Below are 22,834 nucleotides of genomic sequence, written 5' to 3'. Positions count from 1 at the left end.
GTTAATGAAACTAAGCGATGTTAGCCCTCTACTGACTTCTCTAGCCCTTACGAATAATTACGCCATCTCAAATTCTCTTGTTTGCATTGTTTTAAAGATTCTATTTATTTGAGAGAGAGAGAGAGAGCGCGCGAGCATGAGCAGGGGCAGGGAGAGAGGCAGAAGGAGAGGGAGAAGCAGACTCCCCACTGAGGCAAGGCTCCATCCCAGGACCCTGGGATCATGACCTGAGCTGAAGGCAGATGCCCAACCCGACTGAGCCACCCAGGTGCCCCCTTGTTTGCATTGTTTTTTTTTTTTAATTTTTTTATTTTAATAAACATATAATGTATTTTTATGTTTGCATTGTTTTAAAGGAGATGCCCCACTGAGTCCTAGTTGCTAACCACTAACTCCCCTTCTCCAATTCCCGTAGCCCCGCCCTCTTTCATTGTGGGATGACCACCTACTTCTCTATTTCTCCCACCTGTGTGGGAGCTCCTTGAAGGCAGGGCTGGTATCTTATTTGACTTTGTTATCTTGGCTCACCATAAGCACCTACTAAATGTCTGTTGAATAAATAAACTGACGGAGGCAAGTAAGGAAAGTGAACATCCCTAAGCAGAAGGCAGGCTAAACAGTTATCTCCTGTGGTTTTAAAAATGCATATTCTATTAGAGAAAGCTGTGAACAAAAGAGTCAAGACAAAATAATGTTCCCGCATTCTTCACATGCAATTGGCCTATTAGCATGCTTTAGCTATTTACTCTTGTTTAATGCTCCAAGATACTACAAAACTACTCAAGATGTTTGCAGCCTGTCCTCTGAATTTAGCCGAAAGTCAAACAGAAAGGTTTTTTATCCCCCAGAAACTGTTTTTACTTGTTACAATTTTGCAATCAAATAATACCCATCAGACACAAATCGTTCTTTGACAAACCCGCAATTTATAGGTAAAAGTAATGTTTGGAAAAAAATGTAAATTGCCCCAAACTAAATTTAGCTACATTTCAATGTTTTCTTATGAAAATTTCCAATAAACACGAAAGAGAAAATAGTACAATAAACACTCATAAACCCAGAGGCAGGCAGCGCTCTCTGGAGATCATGACCCAAGCCAAAGGCAGAGGCTTAACCCACTGAGCCACCCAGGCGCCCCTCTCCTGAATTACTTTAAAGCAAACCCAGACAGACATCTCATGAATTTGCCCTACATAGCTCTCTTAAGAGATGAGTTCATTTTCTGGAATTACCTCTATTCTCTTCTCAAATCCGGCATAAGCTAGATTCTAATTGATCTTTTTTTCAAGTACCAATACCTATGAGTCACTTAAATGCCCAAGGGTACCCAATCCTGTGTCATTTCCTGGAGGGATATCAAATACTTCCATTTAAAGTAAACGTTTCCTCTTTTTGTACTCAATAAAAAGAGAGAGAGAGAGAGGTAAGACCTTAAAGTAATGGCTATTTTTAAAAAAAGTTAGTAACTTTTCCAATAATGGAAACATTCAATTCAATTTAGTCAGACTGAAGACATTCTTTACATTCTTAAGTCAAGAGTTTTACAGATACTTTACATATGTCCTAATCATATTCTAAAAGCCCCTTTCCCCTTGACTAATACTAAATCAAAGCCAAAGATAAAATAACAAAGTGACACCTCTCCTTCTCCCACCAATAGCCAAGCTTGTGTGAACTCCTTGGATGGAAACAGCACACTCCCCTTTACAACAGTCTGAGCCCGTCTATATTTCCTAAGTGAACACTGACACTTTCCCCAAATATCTGAATAATTCATGAGAAAATACATTTGCTGCTAATGAAATTAATTAACCTTCACATCGGAGGGGTATTTCATTGTCCTTTCTATGAAAATTAACATTGAAGCCAAGGGCAACCTTCAGGTGTGTGCGTACGCGTCTGTGTGTGTGTGTGTGTGTACACACACACACACACACATATACACACATACACACACATCACAAGGCAAGATCAGACTAGTTAACACACTTCAATTCAAGACAAAATATCTGTTAGTCACTGAAAGTACCTCCTGCAATGTTCTCAAATTGAGAAAACACTTCTTACTGCATAAGCACATCAGAGTCAAGTATCTAGCTCTGCTGAAAAAGGGAGAAAGAAAACGCATGTGATCACCAACGGATGGAAATCCCTGACAAGTCTGTGGGCACTGGAAATCACCATTGCTCCCACGTTACAGTAACAGCACCCAAGTTTCAACACCAGTGATTTTCATGCACCTTGTAAAATATAAACAAACAGTAACATGACGTTTGTCACAAGTCATTTCATAAAAACAGAATACTGGTCTAACCATAACCAATTCTGTCATGACAACTACCTCATCTTTTCCACAGAATTTTGAAGAACCATTTATGGATCAAAGGCATCAAAGACATCCACTCCCCACCCCCCCAATCCATAAAGTAATAGTTTCTGTCATTTAAACCTCCGAGCCTCTAACGTGACAGAAACAGGTATATAATTAAGATCTTAAAACCAATTTTTAAAGCAAGTACAAAGTCCTTAGAATATTCCCCAAATAACAAAAAGGCATAATATAAAGACAAATTTTAGATTTGAAAAACCTCAAAAATTTTCTCTCATACTTGGTCCTCCTCGAGTAAGGAGGTTTAGAATGCATCTCCAAATGCTTAACTACCCAAACACAGAGTAAGAATCTCAAACTTTTGAAATAAATTTCTGCTTAAATATTCAGTCATCGAGAAGTTAGAGCCTAACAAAATAGTATTAAAATAGTTACCCTTCTGCGACGAGAGCCAACCTGTTTCTTTCTCTCTCGCAGCACTAATAGAAGGAACCTCCCACGCCCAGAAAGCCAATCTGGAAACCCAACATTCTTCTTACAATTGCAACTTTGGAGAGCAAGTCACAACACTTCCTGCTAGAAAAAGAGAACACCCTGACAAAGGAATGATACAATGCTTACGAATCCCCTTCCGGACAGCCTTGTGGGATTCTGCCAAATATTAATAAATTCTAACTTTACGAGGTTTAGCAAAAAGTTAATTTTTTTTTTTTTTTTAAATTCCAGCTCTGCTGAAATCCTGCAAGAACACAGGGGAATTTAAAAGTTGGTTCAGGTCAAATAGCTACAACCCACATACCTATTTAGAGCTTGAACATTAGCCAAGTAACCTGCTTATTTTAGAACACCTGGAACCAGCTTCTCCCCAGTGCCCAAGTCACTTGTCCACAGGAAGGTACAGTACTTAGAAAGGCAAATGAACGGTTCTCAGACTACTTGTGTTCTCTATTGTTCATTTCAGTCTATACCTATTCGTGCCTTCATACAACATTTATGCTCCATATGCTACGTGTTGTAGCGTTTATTGCCAAGGATCTAGGTCTTGTTTTCTTTCGAAAAGGTCAGCTATTGAGTGTGGGAACTGTATTTTCTACAGGCATGGCACATGGGGAGTAAGCCAATACTCAGCCAAATGGAATAACTTTCTTTTCAGGGGCGGTCCCACAGAGTAGTGAAGGGCTGTGTGAGTCCTTGGGCAAGTTGCTTATGCTCCTGTGCCTCTGTTTTCTCATCCAGAGATGATAATAGTAACAACTTCAGGTAATAGTCACTGTTTTCTATGTTGCTGAGATGGTTAAGTAAGTGATAGAGTATGCATTCCCAGTTGAGATCATATCCTTGCACATGAAAGGCGTTCAGTATGTGATAACTGGTAATCTTCTATTGAAATTTGCCTTTAAACCAATGGAGCCATTCCAGTCAGTCAATTGCTAAATTAAGCAACTGGTTATCTGCGAGTGCCTTTTAGGGGAGAGAACAGAAAATCCATAGGGGTACTGTGCTAAGGCTCAAGAGACCACTTCTAGGGATGCCTGGGTGGCTCAGTCGCTTGGGCATCTGCTTTCGGCTTGTGTCATGACCCCAAGGTCCTGGGGTCAAGTCCCACATTGGGCTCCTTGTTCAGCGGGGAGCCTGCTTCTTCCTCTCCCTGCAGCTCTCCCTGCTTGTGCTCTCTCTCTCTTTCTCTCTCTGACAAATTAAATAAAAATAAAAATAAAAATCTTAAAAAAAAAAAAAAGGAGACCTTTTCTAATACTGACATGGGGCAAGTTGATCATCTGAAAGGAAAGGGAGCACAGGGCAAGCGTCAGGGTCTTAGGAGTCTGCGAGATGTGAATTCTGTGTGACCTCACACAACTACTTAGCTTCTCTGAGCCCTAGGTTCGTATCTGTATAGATCGAGATCATTCCATGTACTTTACAGGGTTACTGTAATGAAGGAGATGACAGAAGTACGCAAGTGTGTCTGGCTCTGGCGAGGTGCTAAGTGGCAGACATTATCATAATCTTTCTGGGATATAACATGTGTAATACCGTCTGCCCTATTTACCTAATATGAACGAAGTGAGATCAGAGATACTCCTGCCCTTTATAAATAATCCAAAGCAAACCAAAGCATTTTCTGACAACATACTGAACTCTCAAAACGAGGAGGCGACTCCGACTACACTCAATTGTAAAAAGGTTCAGGGTAGTCCATGTTCGGAGGCAGACGGTCCTCCTGTCCTCATCACTGACCACCACTAGCAGACCCTGGATTACATGTTGTCTCCTTAATGGAAACACTTTATTTCGTCAATCACAAAAACTGCATGAAATAGCAAAAGGCACCAAATCCGGAACAGAAGGAATATAGCGGCAGGAGCCAAAGGATGTGTTTTTCCATCTGTCTCCAGGGCTGACTCACTACATGAAGCCCCTTCAATCTTCCAGAGTCTCAATTTCTCCATTTGTGAAAATAAGCACAGCACTATCCGCCTGCGGCCTGCCAGGGAACACAAGACACGGTAAGGACGTCTCGAACACTTGGAGCTAACTGGCAGGAAGGAGACGCTCGGATGTGTTATCATGCGTCTTACAGACGGAGAAAACCGGGGTGCAGACAATTGCCTCAGGCAAGATGACAGTATCTACCTTAGACCCGAAACAGTGGGTTTTCCCAGCCTTCGCTTTTCTGCGCCACACTTGTCACTCCCAACCACTTGGATGGGTCTGTCTCAAGACAGACCTCAGGACTGTCTCTGGACCTCTGGACCTCTTCAATAATAATGCTCCCTGGAATCCACTTCTCTTGACCTGCCCATCCATGGCCATCTGGAGGGAATGCGTCTCCTTTCTACCTTTGTGAACTCTAAGGCTCATCTGTGATCCCAGGGTGATACCATCAACACCCAGTCTCTGGTTTTAAAGTCTATCAACAATATCACAGGACTCATGTGAACTGCAAAACCTCGTGAGGTCATGAAAGTTCCAGGGATGGATGGATGGATACTCCCTTCAGAAAGGCACATCTTCTCCCGAGGAACCATAAGGCCATTTTCTGAAAGACTGTTCTACTGCATCAGTAGTTGAACCAGTTTCCGTCTGCGGCCCATTTTGTAACCTCAGTGTCTCACCCTCTGAGGTATGTGTGGGTGTGCAGGGCCGGGGTGGGGTGAAGTGGGGTGGGGGGCGGGGCGTGTTGGTGCGTGTGCCTGTGTGTGACTCTTGTGTGGGAAGAGAAGCTCTGTCCTGTGGGTAGTGAAAGTCAGGGTGAGAACAGAAAATGGCAGCAGGCGTTGTGGGAGACATTTCACATCTTCTCTAAGCAGGCCACACATTGAAAACCACATTGGCGCTGCATTCCAAATTCATCGTGATGAATGTCTGGATGGTACAACCAGATCCATAAAGTGAAAAGTTCACACATGCGCACCTCAGGACACACACACACACACACACACACACACACCCCTAGGGGTGGAAAGGAAGGAAAGAGGCACACCTGAAGTTGCCTGAGAGTTTCACAGACGTATCAGGGTAACTCTCATTCAAACGTCATGCTCTCCACCGCACCCAGTACAGAGAATATTCTTTCCATGTGTGACATAAACCCTGGAGGCCTCTCCCACCGTGCTTAGACACACCTCAGTAACACTGACCTATTGTCCTCTAACACAACAGGATTTTACCCATCTGCACGCCTTATAAGGCAAACAAACAAACAGTAACACCCACACTGCAGCATCGAGGCAAAGGGATCGTACATAAATCACAGGCAGGGAACCGCTACTGTATTTTGGACTATCCTGGAAAGTTTAGGAAATTTATACTAGGAGTAATATTAGGTACACGAGCTTCCTGCGGCACGGATGTGTCCGCTTTAACAAGCAAGCGTGTCTGGTTTATGTTATCATTCTTTTCATATTTGAGGCAGAAATCAGCCACAAATACATCTTAATTATTCCAGTATTCCAAGGGATGTCTCCTCAACAGTAAGGATTTATTAGCTCTGCATCTGTGTAACAAAGTAATCGAAATCTTAAAATAGGATGTCTTATTACACATCAAATTATATACTTTGTCCTAATGCACTAAAACAAAAGGCTGCAATAAGTAGAAGGTAGTTTTAAGCATTTGATCCTCCAAAAATAGCTGAACTATAGACAGGGCAAGGAACCGATTTAAAAGGCAACTGTTGTGACTACAGTTAACAATACTGAACTGTATATCTGAAGTTTGCCAAGAGAATAAATCCTAAAAGATCTCATCATAAGAAAATCTCCATGTGAGGTGTTGGATGTTTACTAGCCTTTTTGTGGTGATCATTTCACAATATATACATATATCGAATCATTATATGGTACTCCTGAAATTAATGCAATGTTGATGCCAATTACATCTCAAGAACACTGGGGGGAAAAATCCATCTGTGTTCCGTTCATAGCTAGTAAAACCATACAAAGGAACAACTCAGATGCTATCCACCTTTTTATCCCGAGGGTCTCTCATTCAAAAAAAGAAAGAAGAAAAGGAAACAGGAGAGAAAAAAGGAAAGGACCAGAAACAACAAAAGCTCAGCTCAACAATTCCTACATTTTTGGCTCAGGACCTGAGGACCCCAAAGAGTTTTTTGATATAAGGGTTAGATCTATCAAGCCATCCATCATATTAGAAACTACAACTGGGAAAAAATTTTAATGTATAAATAAATGTTAACATAAGTAACTTCTTTAATGAAAATCACTAGATTCCCGCCCCCCCACCCCAAATGAGTGGAGAGTATATTGTTTACATTCTTGCAAACTGCTTTATCATTTAACTTAAAACAGAGACAAGTGGATTTTCACATCTGCCTCTGCACTCAATACTGTTTTAGGTTTAAGTGTATTCAGAAAATAAGGCCTCGCACAGATACATTGTTGAAAGAAGTATTTTAAGAGCCCTTTCAGATAATTATGGATATTCTTCTTATAATGCTACACCAAAACTTGAGAAGTGGTAGTTTCTTAAATGTTAGTTGCAGTGTGGAATTTGATACCATCCAGATGAATTTTTCCTACTCTCTTACATTAAAATCCATGGTCTATGTTGCACATTAAATGGGCCTCTTCCTATTCTAACATCATGCATGGGTCATCTGGAACAATATTGTTTGACTAATGCAGATCTTTCAAATGTTGTTCCACTTCATTTTACTATATCTAACAAAACACTTTCTTTAAAAACACCACTGATCTCAGAAAAATTTAACTATTGACACTCAATCAATGGCTGAGGCAAGTTTTCAAAATTTTGAATTTTTGCTCGAGAGCTCTAATTTTATCTTTGGCAACAAACACTCTCAACTGTTTGCCTGGTAGTAACAGGCCCACTTGGTTCATTTTTAGAAGTTTTTAAGTAATCTCTATACCCAGTGTGGGTTTGAACTCATGACCCAGAGATCAAGAGTTGTGTGCTCTCCCAACCAAGCCAGTGAAGTGCCCCTTGCTTGGCTCATTTGTGATAAAATATCTGCCTGCCACATACTCACGTCTGAACAATCAGTTAACATGTCATTCCATCTTTCAAGTAAAAATGGTTTTCTGTTTTGAAAAGATGCGGCTAATTTAGCTTGCAGCTCGAACAACTGCACGCATACTTTTCCTCAAGACAACCAGGGTACACAAGAAAAGCCATATGTATCCTTCCCATCTCATCACACAGAATATTAAAAGATGTATGCCCAAGAGTTCAGAGTTAATAAAATTAGTTTTTCCTGCTTCATGAACGACATTCATAAATGAAACCCATGTTGTAGGTCTTTAAGGGTATGGAGTTGAATACAGTGACCACTCACAGAGGGCCCTGCCACTGCCTCGCGTCTTGCTAAGGTGCTAGTTTTACCACCGGGGCTTTGGTACCACTGCTGCAAATGTCAACACGGATGAAAAAGCAAGTAACATCTTAGCGTCAGTATGCAAGTAATTTTGATCCCCAAGGGCCTGTAGGCCAACATGTTTTTTGAGAACTGGTACTTTATTTAGTAACATTTATCATGGAGTTGTTGAATTTCAGAGAGACAAAACATATAAAGTGTGCACTTTTTAAAAATATTTATTTTAGGGGCGCCTGGGTGGTTCAGTGGGTTAAGCCTCTGCCTTCAGCTCGGGTCATGATCTCAGGTCCTGGGATCGAGCCCTGCATCAGGCTCTCTGCTCATCAGGGAGCCTGCTTCCCCCTCTCTCTGCCTGCCTCTCTGCCTACTTGTGATCTCTCTCTCTCTGTCAAATAAATAAATAAATAAATCTTTAAAAAAATATTTATTTTAGAGGGAGAGAGTGTGTGCATGAACAGGAACAGCAGAGGGAGAGGGAGAGAGAATCTGAAGAAGACTCTGCACTGTGTGTGGAGCCTAATGCGGGGCTCGATCTTACAACCCTGAGATCATGATGTGAGCTGAAACTGAGAGTCAGACACTTAACGGATGACTGGGCTGCCCAGGCACCCCAGATGTGTAGGTTTTGACGTGAAATTTCAAAACTGAGAATACAATTGCCAGAATTGCATGGAGCGGTTTCCATGTGAGTTCTGTGGCTGTTGAATTACGAAAAGAAAAACAAATGCGTTGATATCAGTTCTGAGGGGATCATTCTATAGCTTACCATTCCAAGGCACATTTGGCAGAATCAGGTTCATGTCTGTAAGACATGAATTTATCATGATAGTGTAGTTGAGAAACTTTTAATAAATTTTTTAAAAAGATTAAGAATGGCAATATATCTGTTATAACACTGTTACAAAATCCCCAGCTCATGGGTGGCACATCAGATTTTTTTTCTGATAAATAGGGCTTCTCTGACATAAGCTAAAACAGAAAGCAAGGGTTTGAAAGTTAAATTCTGTGCAAAATGCACAAAGTATTACTATTTTAAAATATTAAAAACTGGGGTGCCTGGGTGGCTCAGTGGGTTAAGCCATTGCCTTCGGCTCAGGTCATGATCTCAGGGTCCTGGGATGGAGCCCCTCATCGGGCTCTCTGCTCAGCAGGGAGCCTGCTTCCCCTCCTCCTCCTCTGTCTGCCTCTCTGACTACTTGTGATCTCTCTCTCTCTCTGTCAAATAAATAAATAAAATCCTTAAAAAAAAGTTATAAAATATTAAAACCTAGGGGCACCTGCCCAGCTCAATCAATGGAGCATATGACTCTTGATCTCAAGGTTGTGAGTTCAAGCCCCACATTGGGCTTAGAGCTTATTATTTTTTCTTTATAATAATCTTTTATTATTTGCTTATGGATAAATCTCTTTTTTTATTAATTATTTTTATAAACATATAATGTATTACTTGCCCCAGGTGTACAGGTCTGTGAATCGTCAGGCTTATATACTTCATAGCACTCACCATAGCACATACCTTCCCCAGTGTCCATAACCCAACCATCCTATCTGTACCTCCTATCCCCTGGCAACCCTCAGTTTGTTTCATGAGATTAAGAGTCTCTTATGGTTTGTCTCCCTCCTGATCCCATCTGGTTTCATTTTATCCTTCCCTCCCCTCCAAACCCCTGACTCTGCCTCTCAAATTTCCCATATCAGGGAGATCATATGATAATTGTCTTTCTCTGATTGACTTATTTTATAGAGTTTACTTTAAAAAAATAAAAATAAAATATTTAAAAAACTAGGTGTGCTCTGGGGCACCTGGGTGGTTCAGTGGGTTAAGCTTCTGGTTTAGACTCAGGTTGTGATCTCCTGTATGGGGATGGAGGTTCATGTCACTGGGCTCCATGCTCAGCAGAGGGTCCGCTTCTGCCTCTCTTGCCGCCCCTTCCCCACACTCGCATGTGCTCTCTCTCTCTCTCTCTCTCAAATAAACAAATCTATAAATAAATAAATAAATAAAATTAACTAAAACTAGGTGTGTTATAGTACTTAGGAGTAGTACATGGGGTATTTTAAAACAAATCCCAAACAACAAATAAAAAGGAAGGGGAGCAAAAAGATGGCGATAAGAACATCAAATATTGAAATTGTTGAAGCCAGGGGTGGGGTGGGGTGGGGCGGAGTTCACTATGCTATTTTACTTTGTATGTTTGAGAATTTCCATGAAAATGTGTTTTAAAAAATTCCATGCGCTTGTAAGAGAGTATTCAGTACACCGGCAAGCACAAATAAAATTCCTGGCTCATAGTCATTCAAGGAGACAAACACAGAATGAGTGTGCATTCAGTAAAAGGCGCTGCACTAGAAGGCTCAGGAAATATAAAGGTTATTAGATGTTTCTATCCACACTCAAAGAGCTCACTCAGAGCGTCTGCATCCATATATGTCATGAATTCCTTAAAATGGGTACAAAATGGGTATAATGCCTCTGCCCCGACCGTCCTCAGGGGCACCTATACTACGCAAAGCCAGTCATCACAACGCAATTTTTCAGAAAAGAGAAAGAACAAAGGGCAGGAAAAGAAAATACAAAAAAGAAACTAAGAAGCTAGGAGACGAGAGTCTCTCTGGAGTTCTTCTCTAAAAGGAAATGAACAAGGGATGTGAGCGAACATGGGCATGACCGTGTCATGTTTCCACCACAAGCCATCATCTTATTTCGCTGCAGGACAGGAACCATCATGTCATATCCTTTGAGTCAGCACTTGTACTACTCACATAGGCAAAAATAACTAAGCAATGCATTCATTTTCCACGGAGAACACTAAGTATTCTAGAATCCTTCAAATGACTGAAGGCAACATTTATGAATGCCAGACGTGAGGGCTACCGTGTCCCTTTCACCACGTTCCTCCACACGACCTCAGCCCATCCTCAAGAATAGATCCACACGGTAAATGAGTAACATTCCTCAGTTACTCAAAGGATCTGATTATAACATTAATAAATGAAAACTAAAACTGGCAAGCAAAAAGTCAATGATTTCTTTATCAGGCTCCAGCTTCTTGCCATAGAGTCCGAACAAATGGCCAGTTTTTCCCTATTCCAGGTTCAGATAAAATGTGTAAGTGTTCTCAAAACTCCTGCAATGAAAGTCTTGAAAAGCTGAGAGTACGAAGTGATTTAAAATTGCTCTACTGCTTCAATATTTAATATTTATTAAGCTCTAGGAAGGCATTGATTTGTCTGCTTTGTTTACCAATCTATTTCAGCATCTAGAACACTGCTTGGCACACATAATATATGATAACGACATTGCATCCAAAAGGAATTAAACTCATTTCCTATAGGGGTTTATCACATAACCAAGAACAAACTTTGAGTGCTTGTAATGCAAACCAAACACATACACATGTAAGAGGCATCCACTCCTGTCACATTGGGTGACTCTACAAAATAAGACAATTTCTGAGAGCTAATCTGGCAGAACAAAGAGTAGGTGACATCTTCCTAGTGGCACCGAATCCACAATCATATCCCAACGAAATATGACGGAAAGGATTCTTAAAATTTCTCCGCTTTTAGAAAATTCAGGCCCTTCAGAGAAAATCAGTGGAACAGAAAGTAGAAAGAACTTTGAATTTTATCAACTTTCCCCTCAAATTTACCACACAAAGAAAGAAAGAAAGAAAGATCTCACTTAGCTGTCAAGACCCCACCGCTGATTGTTTTCTAAACTTTAAAACAAGTACTTTTCAACCTCACAATGAATACCGAAACCTTCAAAAGAAAAAAGAAAGGGCGGCTTTAGCATTTCCTGCCGGCCTGCTCTAGTCCCAGATTAACCTTGTCAGTTCTTAGGAAGACATATAAAACCCCTTTAAATGACTAATTCAGATGAAGTGGTAACATGAAGCCGTAGTTTATAAGACGCTCGTTTCTACTTGTTACCAGATGTTGCCATCACTTCAAAGTGTTAAATGCATTCATGAAGGGGCTCAGATATATTTGCATGTGAAATATTTTCTGACTCCTACTATTACTGTGGAGACATGTTCCCAGGGAAAAACTGTTGCCTCTTTGTCTAATAAAACGTCTTTAAGATTGCCAGTATTAAAAAAAATTAAAAAAAAAAAGGGATTGCCAGTATTCACTTTAAGAACCACCAAGTACTCTAAGTGAATCCCCCTTCCATGTAATTCTTGCACCTATATACACAGTTTCAAAACACAACACAAATTAATGCATTTCATTGGGAGTTTGTCATGAACAGCCAGCTTAAAGGTCTAGGTTACAAATCCAAATTTTTGTGTATGTATACTTTTGGAATATTTTAGGCAAGTACACAGTCCCCAGCTTTATCCCAGGTTAGGGCTCCTTTCCTAGGTATCGTTCAACAACTGCACGAAGTTTTCTGCTTCTATCCATTCTTTTATGATTACTTTCTTTGGTTATGTTGCCGTTAATTTTTATTAGCTTAATTAAAAGATTTTTTTGCATCTCCAGAGAGTTTAATTCGACAACAATGGTTGCTATTTTCCACACATAATGGTCATTTGTTAAATTTAGCCCAACAAAGAATCCTGAACACAATGTAGGGTTATCCTTAAGACTGGCCGCAAAAATACTGTGGTCTCATAAAGTGTTATCTGCCCTTACTATTCAAACTTGTGGGCGATGCCCCATAAATGTTATTAATTATATTTTTGCTGAGATGCTCCAATTTTATTTCTCTGAGGATGAAGCTGAACCCATAAGCATTACACTATGCGGGCTCTGGTTTTTAGAGACAAAATGATAACTGACCAGAGTGCTGCTTGCTCAATATTTTATTTGGCAATCTGTTAGCTGGTACAACTAAAGTCTCATTATAATTCTGCCACAAAGCAAATGGCTTGTATGGCCCTCGCTTGCTAAAAATCATATTGTTAGCAAAAAGTCACCCACACCAGGGTAACTTCTTCCCTCTCTCAATCTGTCCCTCTCCCTGGTACTACGCTACCTACCTCAGACGTTGGCTAAAGCCTCTAGCAGTGTTCTTTTGATGGGGTAGACTGTCATGGGCTTAACGATTCTGAGAATTCACCGCTTTAAAGAATGCCCTTTTAAGTCTCTCATTAGACCGAAATACAAACAAGCGCAGATAACCTGTATGTGAAAAAAGAAACCAGAATATCCATTTATGATGGGTGCCATTTCATTGCATTCTTCCTTAAATTACACGTTTTATCGATTATGGGGAAGGGTATGGTGCCTGAACAAAGTTAGGTGTAGGAGACGGGGGACAAACAAGGGCTGATATCAGTGGTAATGATTACACTAAAACTATGAGCCATAGGGTCTAACTTGGGCTCTAATGAATTAACTTAGTATTCATTATTGAGAAGTTAATTCTCTAACTGTATTTACGATAGAATAATTGGACTGTGATTTTCAAATTCCTATCTAAGCCTAACCCCTTAATACCACATACATAATGTTATAGGCCACCAGTGATATATTTTGTTAAAGTGATAAAAGCTGATCTAGAATAGAAACAGGATGGGAAAGATCGCCAGAGGTTTTTTGGTGTCTCCACCCTGAATCTGTAAGCAGAAAGAAGGGTGGAAAAGCTTTATCTTGAGAAAGCAAGACAGAAATGAATGCATGATCTCATTCACTTTCCTTCATCCAAAAGCAACAAGGGGACATTTTCGCTTCCATTCCTCTTCAGCCCTAATCAACAGTCCCCCACTTTTTTTTTTACACCTAAGAGTAAGTTTCCAAGTGTCCTATTTGAATTAAGAGGTCTACCAGATTCCATTTGTAAGTTTTAAAATTTGATTTTGCAGAATCAAACATCAAAGCATGAGAATGCACAAAATTTTCCATTTAAAACTTTTTGATTTATTATTCGTGAACGACAAACACATCCCAAACTTCAAAACCCTAAATCCCAATGCTTTAGTGGCATATTCTATCTTGCTATTTGAGGAAATGCATTTGTTTAAAACAACCGGAGAGGTAAACCATAATTTCCTTAAGGCAGAACAATAGGTTTAGGAATCTTATACACAAAAATCTAATGCAGGGTTGGGAGGCTGGGGTGAGGTCTTAAAAATTCTGGAAGTAAGCCATCAAAAAAGTTTTAAATTAAAAAATGGATCAATCATTTAGAACCTGAAAGTTATGTATCTAAATCAAGAATGTGACACTCCTTTGAAAAAAAGGAAACTTCTGGGTGCCTGGGTGGCTCAGTGGGTTAAAGCCTCTGCCTTCAGCTCAGGTCATGATCCCAGGGTCCTGGGATCCAGCCCCCTATGGCTCTCTGCTCAGCAGGGAGCCTGCTTCCTCCTCTCTCTCTGTCTGCCTCTCTGCCTACTTGTGATCTCTGTCTCTGTCGAATAAATAAATAAAATCTTTAAAAAAAAAAAAAAAAGGAAACTTCCAAATTTGGCAATCAAAAAAAGGCATTCAAGTTATGTCTGAAGAGAAATGACCAATTAATAGTCATTCAATGATTTAAAAATCATAGCAGTTGCGGTGCCTGGCTCACTCTTGATCCCAGGGTCATGAGTTTGAGCCCCACAATGGGTGTGGAGATTGCTTAAATAAATAAACAAACCTCTAAAAAAGGGAAACAAAAAATAAAAATCATAAAAATTGGGACCACTGTAGAAAATAAGACCTAGTGTGAGACCATAGAAAACATTAAATTGTCTTTCTTACTGGAATTACCATTTTTAACTTAGTTAACGTTACATATGAAATCTCAAAATTCTAACTCATTAATGCGATTTCTATCAACATTCTAGCCAAGTTTGGGGTAGTCACAGACCAGCTTATTCTAAAAACTTACGTGGAAACAAAGAGGTCTTAGCCCAGGTAAAATATATTGAAAAATAAAGTGGGTGCAATCACTCCACTTGGTATAAAATCCTATCTTGTGGCTGCAGCAACCAAGACAAGGTGGGATTGGCAGAGCAACAGACATAGAATGATAGAACAGACCAGAGAACCCAGAAATAGACCTACACGAGTATGCTCAACTGATTCGTAACAGGGGTGCAGAAGCACATCAGTGAAGGCAACTGAAGAACCATTAAAAAAAAAAAGTGAACCTAAACCTCACACCTTCACACAAAAATTAACTCAAAATGGGTCTCAGACTTAAATGTGAAGCATAACAATATACAACTTTAGAAAAGAAATTTGAAAAATTTCCAGAACCATGTCTGGTGAAGGCCTGTTAGATATGACATAAAAAAGACAATCCATAAAATGAAATAGTGATAAATTTGGCCTCGTCAAAATAAATACTTTTGTTCTGTGAAAGACCTTGGTTCAGAGGATGGAAAGACAAGTTACAGACTAAGAAAATAGCTGTATACCACATATTGGACAAAGGATTATTATCTAGAATACAGAAAGACCTCTCGCAACTCAACATTGAAAAAATCCAGTTAGAAAAATAGGCAAAAGACAGGAATAGATATTACACCAAAGAGGATATACAGGTAGGAAAGAAACACATAAAAAAAGGTTCAACATCATTAGCCACTGGGAAATGCAAAATGAAACCATAATAAATCACTACACACCTACCTGAATGGCTAAAATTAAAAAAAGAGAAACAAAACAGAGACAACACCAAATGCTGGCAAGGATATAGAAAAACTATACCACTCCTACATTGCTGGTGGGAGATTAAATGGCACAGTCACTCTGGAAAAACACTTCGGCAATTTCTTACAAAACTAAACATGCAACTCTCCTACAACCCAGAAACTGCACTTTTGGGGCATGAATCCTAAAGAAATAAAAACTTACATTCACACAAAAACCTGTATGCAAATGTTTACAGTAGCTTTATTTGTAATACCCAAAGTTGGAAATGGCCCAGATGTTCTTCAGTGGGCATGTGGTTCATAAAACTGTAGTACTTCTATACCTTGGAACACTAATCAGCAATAATAAGGAAGTAATTGTTGCTACAGACAGCTTGGATGAATCTCCAGAGACTTAGGCCCAGTGGAAAAAAAAATCCCCAAATTACATACCCTGTGATTTCATTAAACTTTTTTTAAAGATTTTTTTAAATTTATTTGACAGACAGAGATCACAAGTAGGCAAAGAGGCAGGCAGAGAGAGAGAGAGAGGAGGAAGAAGGCTCCCCAGTGAGCAGAGAGCCCGATGCGGGGCTCGATTCCAGGACCCTGGGATCATGACCTGAGCTGAAGGCAGAGGCTTTAACCCACTGAGCCACCCAGGTGCCCCTTTATTAATTTTTTTTAAGAAGATTTCTTTATCAACTTGAGAGAGTGAGCACAAGCGGGAGGGGTAGAGGGAGAGGAAGAGAATCTCAAGCAGACTCCACACTGAGCGCAAAGCCTGATGCAGGGCTCGATCTCACCACCCTGAGACATGACATGAGCCAAAACCAAGTCTGTCACTCAACCCGACTACATCACTGAGGCACCCCTGTGATTTCATTTATACATATATATATATATATATTTAAAGTTTTTATTTATTTATTTATTTGTGAGAAGAGAGAGAACACAAGTAAGGAGAGAGGCAGAGGGGGAAGGAGAAAGAGACTCCCCACCGAGCAGGGAGCCTGATGCAGGGCTCTATCCCAGGACTCTGAGATCATGACCTGAGCTCAAGGCAGATGCTTAACTGACTAAGCCACCCAGGCACCCCTCATTTATGTATTTTTGAAATGACAAAATTACAGAAATGCAAAACAGATTATGGTTTCCAGCGGTAGAGATGGAAAAGGGGAGAAGGAGGTTGTGTTGTTATAAAAGGGTAACAAAAGGGATTCTAGCAGTGATGGAACTTTGCTTTGATTCTGTGCTATGGTCTTGCAAGAGGTTCCCACTGGGGGAAACTGGATAAAGGGTACACAGGATCTTTCCAAGTTCTTTCTTACAAGTACATGTCTACAATTATGGCAAAGTAAAAGTTCTAAAAAAACCCAATTCAGACTTAACCACAGAATATAGTATAATTTTTTAAAAAAGATTTTATTTATTTATTTGACAGAGAAAGACACAGCAAGAGAGGAAACACAAGCAGGGGGAGTGGAAGAGCTAGGAGCAGGCTTCCCACCGAGCAGGGAGGCCCATGCGGGGCTCAATCCCAGGAGCCTGGGATCATGACCTGAGCCCAAGGCAGATGCTTAATGACTCAGCCACCCAGGCACTCCCAGAATATAGTATCATTAAACTGATAAGGAAAAGAGAAGAAAATCTACTTGCAATATTTCCATATTATGTCTTCAATTATTTCCGCTAATCTTGCAGAAACATTACTGACATAACTCTTAACATAATAGCCTTAGTATAGACGGTCAGTTCATGATTCCATTAGAGTATCTGATCTGGGTCAAAGATTCTTTCTTTTTTTTTCTGTTCAATAACAAAATAAAAAGCTGAAATAAAGGAGAATTTCAGAGCTAAACTTATCGATGTAGGATAATTTAGGCATCTGTTCTTGGAATTATTTACTTCAGGGGCACTTCTCCCCAGATATTCACGTGGCTCACTCCTTGATCTCCTTCATGGCTTGCCCCAAACATCTTCCTGTCAGTGAAGCCTTCTGTGACCACCTGATTTGGAAATAGCAATGCCCCTCTTCCCTCTCCCTAGACCCTCAATCCTGCTGTGATTTTCTTCACAGTACCGTCAAATACACTATATCATTTTAATTTTCTATCTTCCCCCAGTAGGATGAAAACCTCATAAGGGTGGTAATTTCTGTCTGTTTCAAAGTTATTGCCAGTGCCTAGGACACTACCTGACCTATAGAAGGCATTCAGTAAATATTTGAATAAATGAATGACATGGAATTTTGTGTGTGTATGTGAAGAGTAAAACAAAGAGGAAATACTGGCTCTCTCAGAGTGATAAAAGCCACTTTAAAAGAAATCAAGAGTGATAAATCCCATAACATATATCCAATATACTGACACTACAGTTTTCAAAATCTTTTGGATACATCACAATATAGAAAACTCTTTGAAGATCAGTAATTAGGACTGCAGTTTTGTTAGCGTTAAGAGTAGTCTGGACTAGGGGCATCTGGGTAGCTCAGTCGGTTATGCATCTGCCTTCATCTCAGGTCATGATCCCAGGGTCCTGGGATTGAGCCTGGCATCCAGCTCCCTGCTCAGCGGCTCCCTGCTCAGCGGGAAGCCTGCTTCTCCCTCTCCTAATCCCCCTGCTTGTGTTTCCTCTCTCACTGTGTCTCTCTCTGTCAAATAAATGAATAAACTCTTAAAAAAGAAAAAGAGAGACACAAAGAGAATACTCTGGACTGAATATATGACCTAGAAAAATAATTTACCACTTAAAGCCATCACTAATGGATTTCCATTAGTGATAGAAGAGCTCGCCGAGTTAAACCAAGCTGCTTAAGTTATGCGTGAAGTGTGTGTCCTAGAGTTCATGTCAACTTGAACGACTTGGCATCTGCCATTTTGTTAACACCTGAAGGAAAATACCACTTAGTATAAGGGAATTCAGAGAGCAAGAGGCCTTCTCAGGAAACAAAGTTGGACTCTGAATGCGGTGTTTAGCTTTATGTAAGAAAAGTGATGAATTAGGTATCAGGAAACCCCACCTTCCATCACTGTCCTCTACCACTGTATGCTGTGGCAAGACAAAATCAACTAGACCTCTGTCACCTTATCTGTAAAAATCAGTGGTTGGATTAGACTCTGAGCTCTTCAAACGATGGCACATCGTTTTATTTATCTTGCTGGTACCAGTGCCTGGCACACTGCTGATAATTAATAAAGGCCTGTTAAATGAATTAAGTAATTACATAGGAAGTTCTAAATGGCTCTCCTGGAAATTATATCTTCTCTTGGCTGAACCAACCTCCTCTCTCAGGGAGGCCTATCCTTATGTAAGGGTTCCCAAGATATGCACTGCCCATAAGGCTAAGGAGATGAGGGGTGAAGGAGTGCCTGGATGGTTAAATATCCGACTCTTGATCTCAGCTCAGGTTTTGATCTCAGGGTCATGAGTTCAAGCCCCGCATTGGGCTCCATGCTGGGTCTGTAGCCTACTTAAAAAAAAAAAAAAAAAAAAAAAAAAGACTAAGGAGACTGGGTCCATAAACTTCTCTGTGGGTTGAATCCAGAACATAATGGGAGAGGTGGGTTCTAGGTATCATCAGCTATTTTGACCTGATACCATGCAGGTGAATCTGAGGTGGTCAAGGGTGCTTAAAAGAAAAACTCTGATCCGAAACTGAAGGGGATTCTTTTTATCATCCTTTGATAATTTCTCATTCTCATATTTTAAGTCAGTAGGTAAAGAATCCCTCAACCTTAACATCAGACTTCCTAAATGTAAAACATCAAGCTCTCCTGAAAATGGCAAGCATTAAATGTACTTATTTATGGACGCATACACAAGAAACTAGTTCTAATGGTCAGCTCCTAGAAAGGGAAATGGGGGACTGGGGTCAGGGGCAGGAGACTCATTTTTTTTTCTTTATGTTCCTTTATAGCTTTTGAATTTTGTTCTGTGAACAGATGTCGCAGTTGAGAAGCAAATTAAAAAATAAACATATCAGATGTGCTCAATAATGGTCTAGGTCAACGGAAACTGTTGTGTTTCAAAGTGTTTATCATTTACTTGTGCACTACTCAATACTTAATAGTACGTGTTTGATAAAGGCGTATAAACAAGAAATTTTCTATAGCTCTATTACACAGTAAGTTTTAGAAAAGGTGATTACACAACTCTATAGGCTTTCAATTCAAGTGAAAATATTATGAAGGAAAAAGGATCTGGCAACAAGTCGATAATATGCTATTAAACATAAGGAAACCAAAAATTAGCTACATTGAGACGTAGAAATCAGTATTGCTCAGAGTCAATCAAGCCAAGATTTACAGTAGCAACCGAGTCACGATAAATGAAAAGTCATCTTGTCAATAGCACCTCTACCCCATTAGCTGACCTGTGGTTAGACACTTAATATGAGCATTGTCCATTATTCCTCATAGCCAGAAAGCAGAAACAGTCCAAACATCTAGCAACAGATAAATGGACAACCAAAACATGGTACATCCATACAAAGGAACATTATGCATAATTATTATTATGTAAAAAGGAATGACGTCTTTGTCCATGCTTCAGTGTGAATGAACCTTGAAAACACTATGCTAAGTGAAAGAAGCCCATCACAAAAGACCACGTGGCTATATGTTCCATTCATATGGAAATCCAGAATGGGGGAAATTGATGGAGACAGAAAGTAGATTAAGAACGGGAGGTAGGGGGCTGGGGAGATCGTGGAGAGGTGGGAGGCTGGGGAGAGTGTGATAGCTCAAGAATATAAGGTTTCTGGGGGGAGGAGTCAAGATGGCGGAGAAGTAGCAGGCTGAGACGACATCGGGTAGCAGGAGATCAGCTAGATAGCTTATCTAACCATTGTGAACACCTATAAATCCAACGGGAAATCGAAGAGAAGAAGAGCAACAATCCCAGAAACAGAAAATCGATCACTTTCTGAAAGGTAGGACCTGCGGAGAAGTGAATCCAAAGCGACGGGAAGATAGACCCCGGGGGGAGGGGCCGGCACCCGGCAAGCGGCGGAGCGACGGAGCACAAAATCGGGACTTTTAAAAGTCGGCTCCACTGGGAGACATCGCTCCAGAGGCTAAACTGGGGGGAAACCCAGGCGGGGTCAGCATAACCCCAGGACCCGCGGGGTCACAGAAGGACTGGGGGTGTCTGAGTGCCGCAGAGCTCCCAGGTATTAGAGCGGGGAAGCCGGCTATAGCGACAAAGCCGAGGAGTGAGCTCTAAGCCCGGGGTTACCTTGTGCCGGTCGCAGGCTGGGTGGGCTCGGAGCGCGGCCGGAGGCCACGGAGACAAAAGCGACCCGGCGCTTTTCTCCAGCTCCAACAATTGACTGCTTTCCTCGAGGCGCGACCGCAAGCCAGGGAGGCGGGGCTATTGGGCGCTTTGCTCTGAGAGCGCACTGAGGAGCGGAACCCCAAGCTCTCGGCTCCTCTGGGCCGAGAGATTGGGAGGCCGCCATCTTCATTCCCGTCCTCCGGAACTCTACGGAAAGCGCTCAGGGAACAAAAGCTCCCGAAAGCGAACCCGAGCGGATTACTTAGCCCGGCCCCTGGCAAGGGCGGTGCAATTCCGCCTGCGGCAAAGACACTTGAGAATCACTACAACAGGCCCCTCCCCCAGAAGATCAACAAGAAACCATCCAAAACCAACTTCAGTCACCAAGAACAGCGGAATTCCACAGCAGGAGAAAGCAAATCCTACCTGGACAAAATGACAAGGCGGAAAAACTCACCTCAAAAAAAAGAACAAGAGGCCGTACCGAAGGCTGGAGACCTAATCAATACAGACATAGGTAGCATGACAGATCTAGAGTTCAGAATGACAATTCTCAAGGTTCTAGCCGGGCTCGAAAAAGGCATAGAAGATATTAGAGAAACCCTCTCCGGAGAGATAAAAGCCCTTTCTGGAGAAATAAAAGAACTAAAATCTAACCAAGTTGAAATCAAAAAAGCTATTCATGAGGTGCAATCAAAAATGGAAGCTCTCACTGCCAGGATAAATGAGGCAGAAGAAAGAATTAGTGACATAGAAGACCAAATGACAGAGAATAAAGAAGCTGAGCAAAAGAGAGACAAACAACTACTGGAACACGAGGAGAGGATTCGAGAGATAAGTGACACCATAAGACGACACAACATTAGAATAATTGGGATTCCAGAAGAAGAAGAAAGAGAGAGGGGAGCAGAAGGTATATTGGAGACAATTATTGGAGAGAATTTCCCTAATATGGCAAAGGGAACAAACATCAAAATCCAGGAGATGCTAAGAACGCCCCTCAAAATCAATAAAAATAGGTCCACACCTCGTCACCTGATAGTAAAATTTACAAGTCTTAGCGACAAAGAGAAAATCCTGAAAGCAGCCCGGGAAAAGAAGTCTGTAACATACAAGGGTAAAAACATTAGATTGGCAGCGGACCTATCCACAGAGACCTGGCAGGCCAGAAAGAACTGGCATGATATATTCAGAGCACTAAACGAGAAAAACATGCAGCCAAGAATACTATATCCGGCTAGGCTATCATTGAAAATAGAAGGAGAGATAAAGAGCTTCCAGGACAAACAAAAGCTGAAAGAATTTGCAAACACCAAACCAGCTCTACAGGAAATATTGAAAGGGGTCCTCTAAGCAAAGAGAGACCCTAAAAGTAGTAGATCAGAAAGAAACAGAAACAATATACAGTAACAATCATCTTACAGGCAATACAATGGCACTAAATTCATATCTCTCAATAGTTACCCTGAATGTTAATGGGCTAAATGCCCCAATCAAAAGACACAGGGTATCAGAATGGATAAAAAAACAAAACCCATCCATATGCTGCCTCCAAGAAACTCATTTTAGACCCGAAGACACCTCCAGATTTAAAGTGAGGGGGTGGAAAACAATGTACCATGCTAATGGACATCAGAAGAAAGCTGGGGTGGCAATCCTTATATCAGATCAATTAGATTTTAAGCCAAAGACTATAATAAGAGATGAGGAAGGACACTATATCATACTCAAAGGGTCTGTCCAACAAGAAGATCTAACAATCTTAAACATCTATGCCCCTAACATGGGAGCAGCCAACTA

The 22,834-nt window shown here is 40.8% G+C and overlaps 1 protein-coding gene across 2 annotated transcripts in view; it reads right to left on the bottom strand.

Annotated features, from left to right (window-relative positions):
- The window catches only part of PLS3 (plastin 3), an 88,260-nt gene that overhangs the window by 49,900 nt on the left and 15,526 nt on the right, over positions 1–22,834 (bottom strand). The window contains exon 1 of one of the 2 annotated variants that reach the window (XM_080795450.1): positions 2,765–2,810. The exons of the other annotated variant lie outside the window; for it this stretch is intronic. The gene's annotated coding sequence lies outside the window, so the exon portion shown is untranslated. Of the gene's footprint in view, positions 1–2,764; positions 2,811–22,834 lie in introns of those variants that run through there. 2 annotated transcript variants of the gene reach the window in all.

This window comes from Martes martes, assembly GCF_963455335.1.
Source record: "Martes martes genome assembly, chromosome: X".
NCBI lineage: Eukaryota > Metazoa > Chordata > Mammalia > Carnivora > Mustelidae > Martes > Martes martes.
The sequence above is the reverse complement of the archived record's forward strand: the minus strand, read 5'-3'. Positions and strand labels throughout refer to the sequence as shown.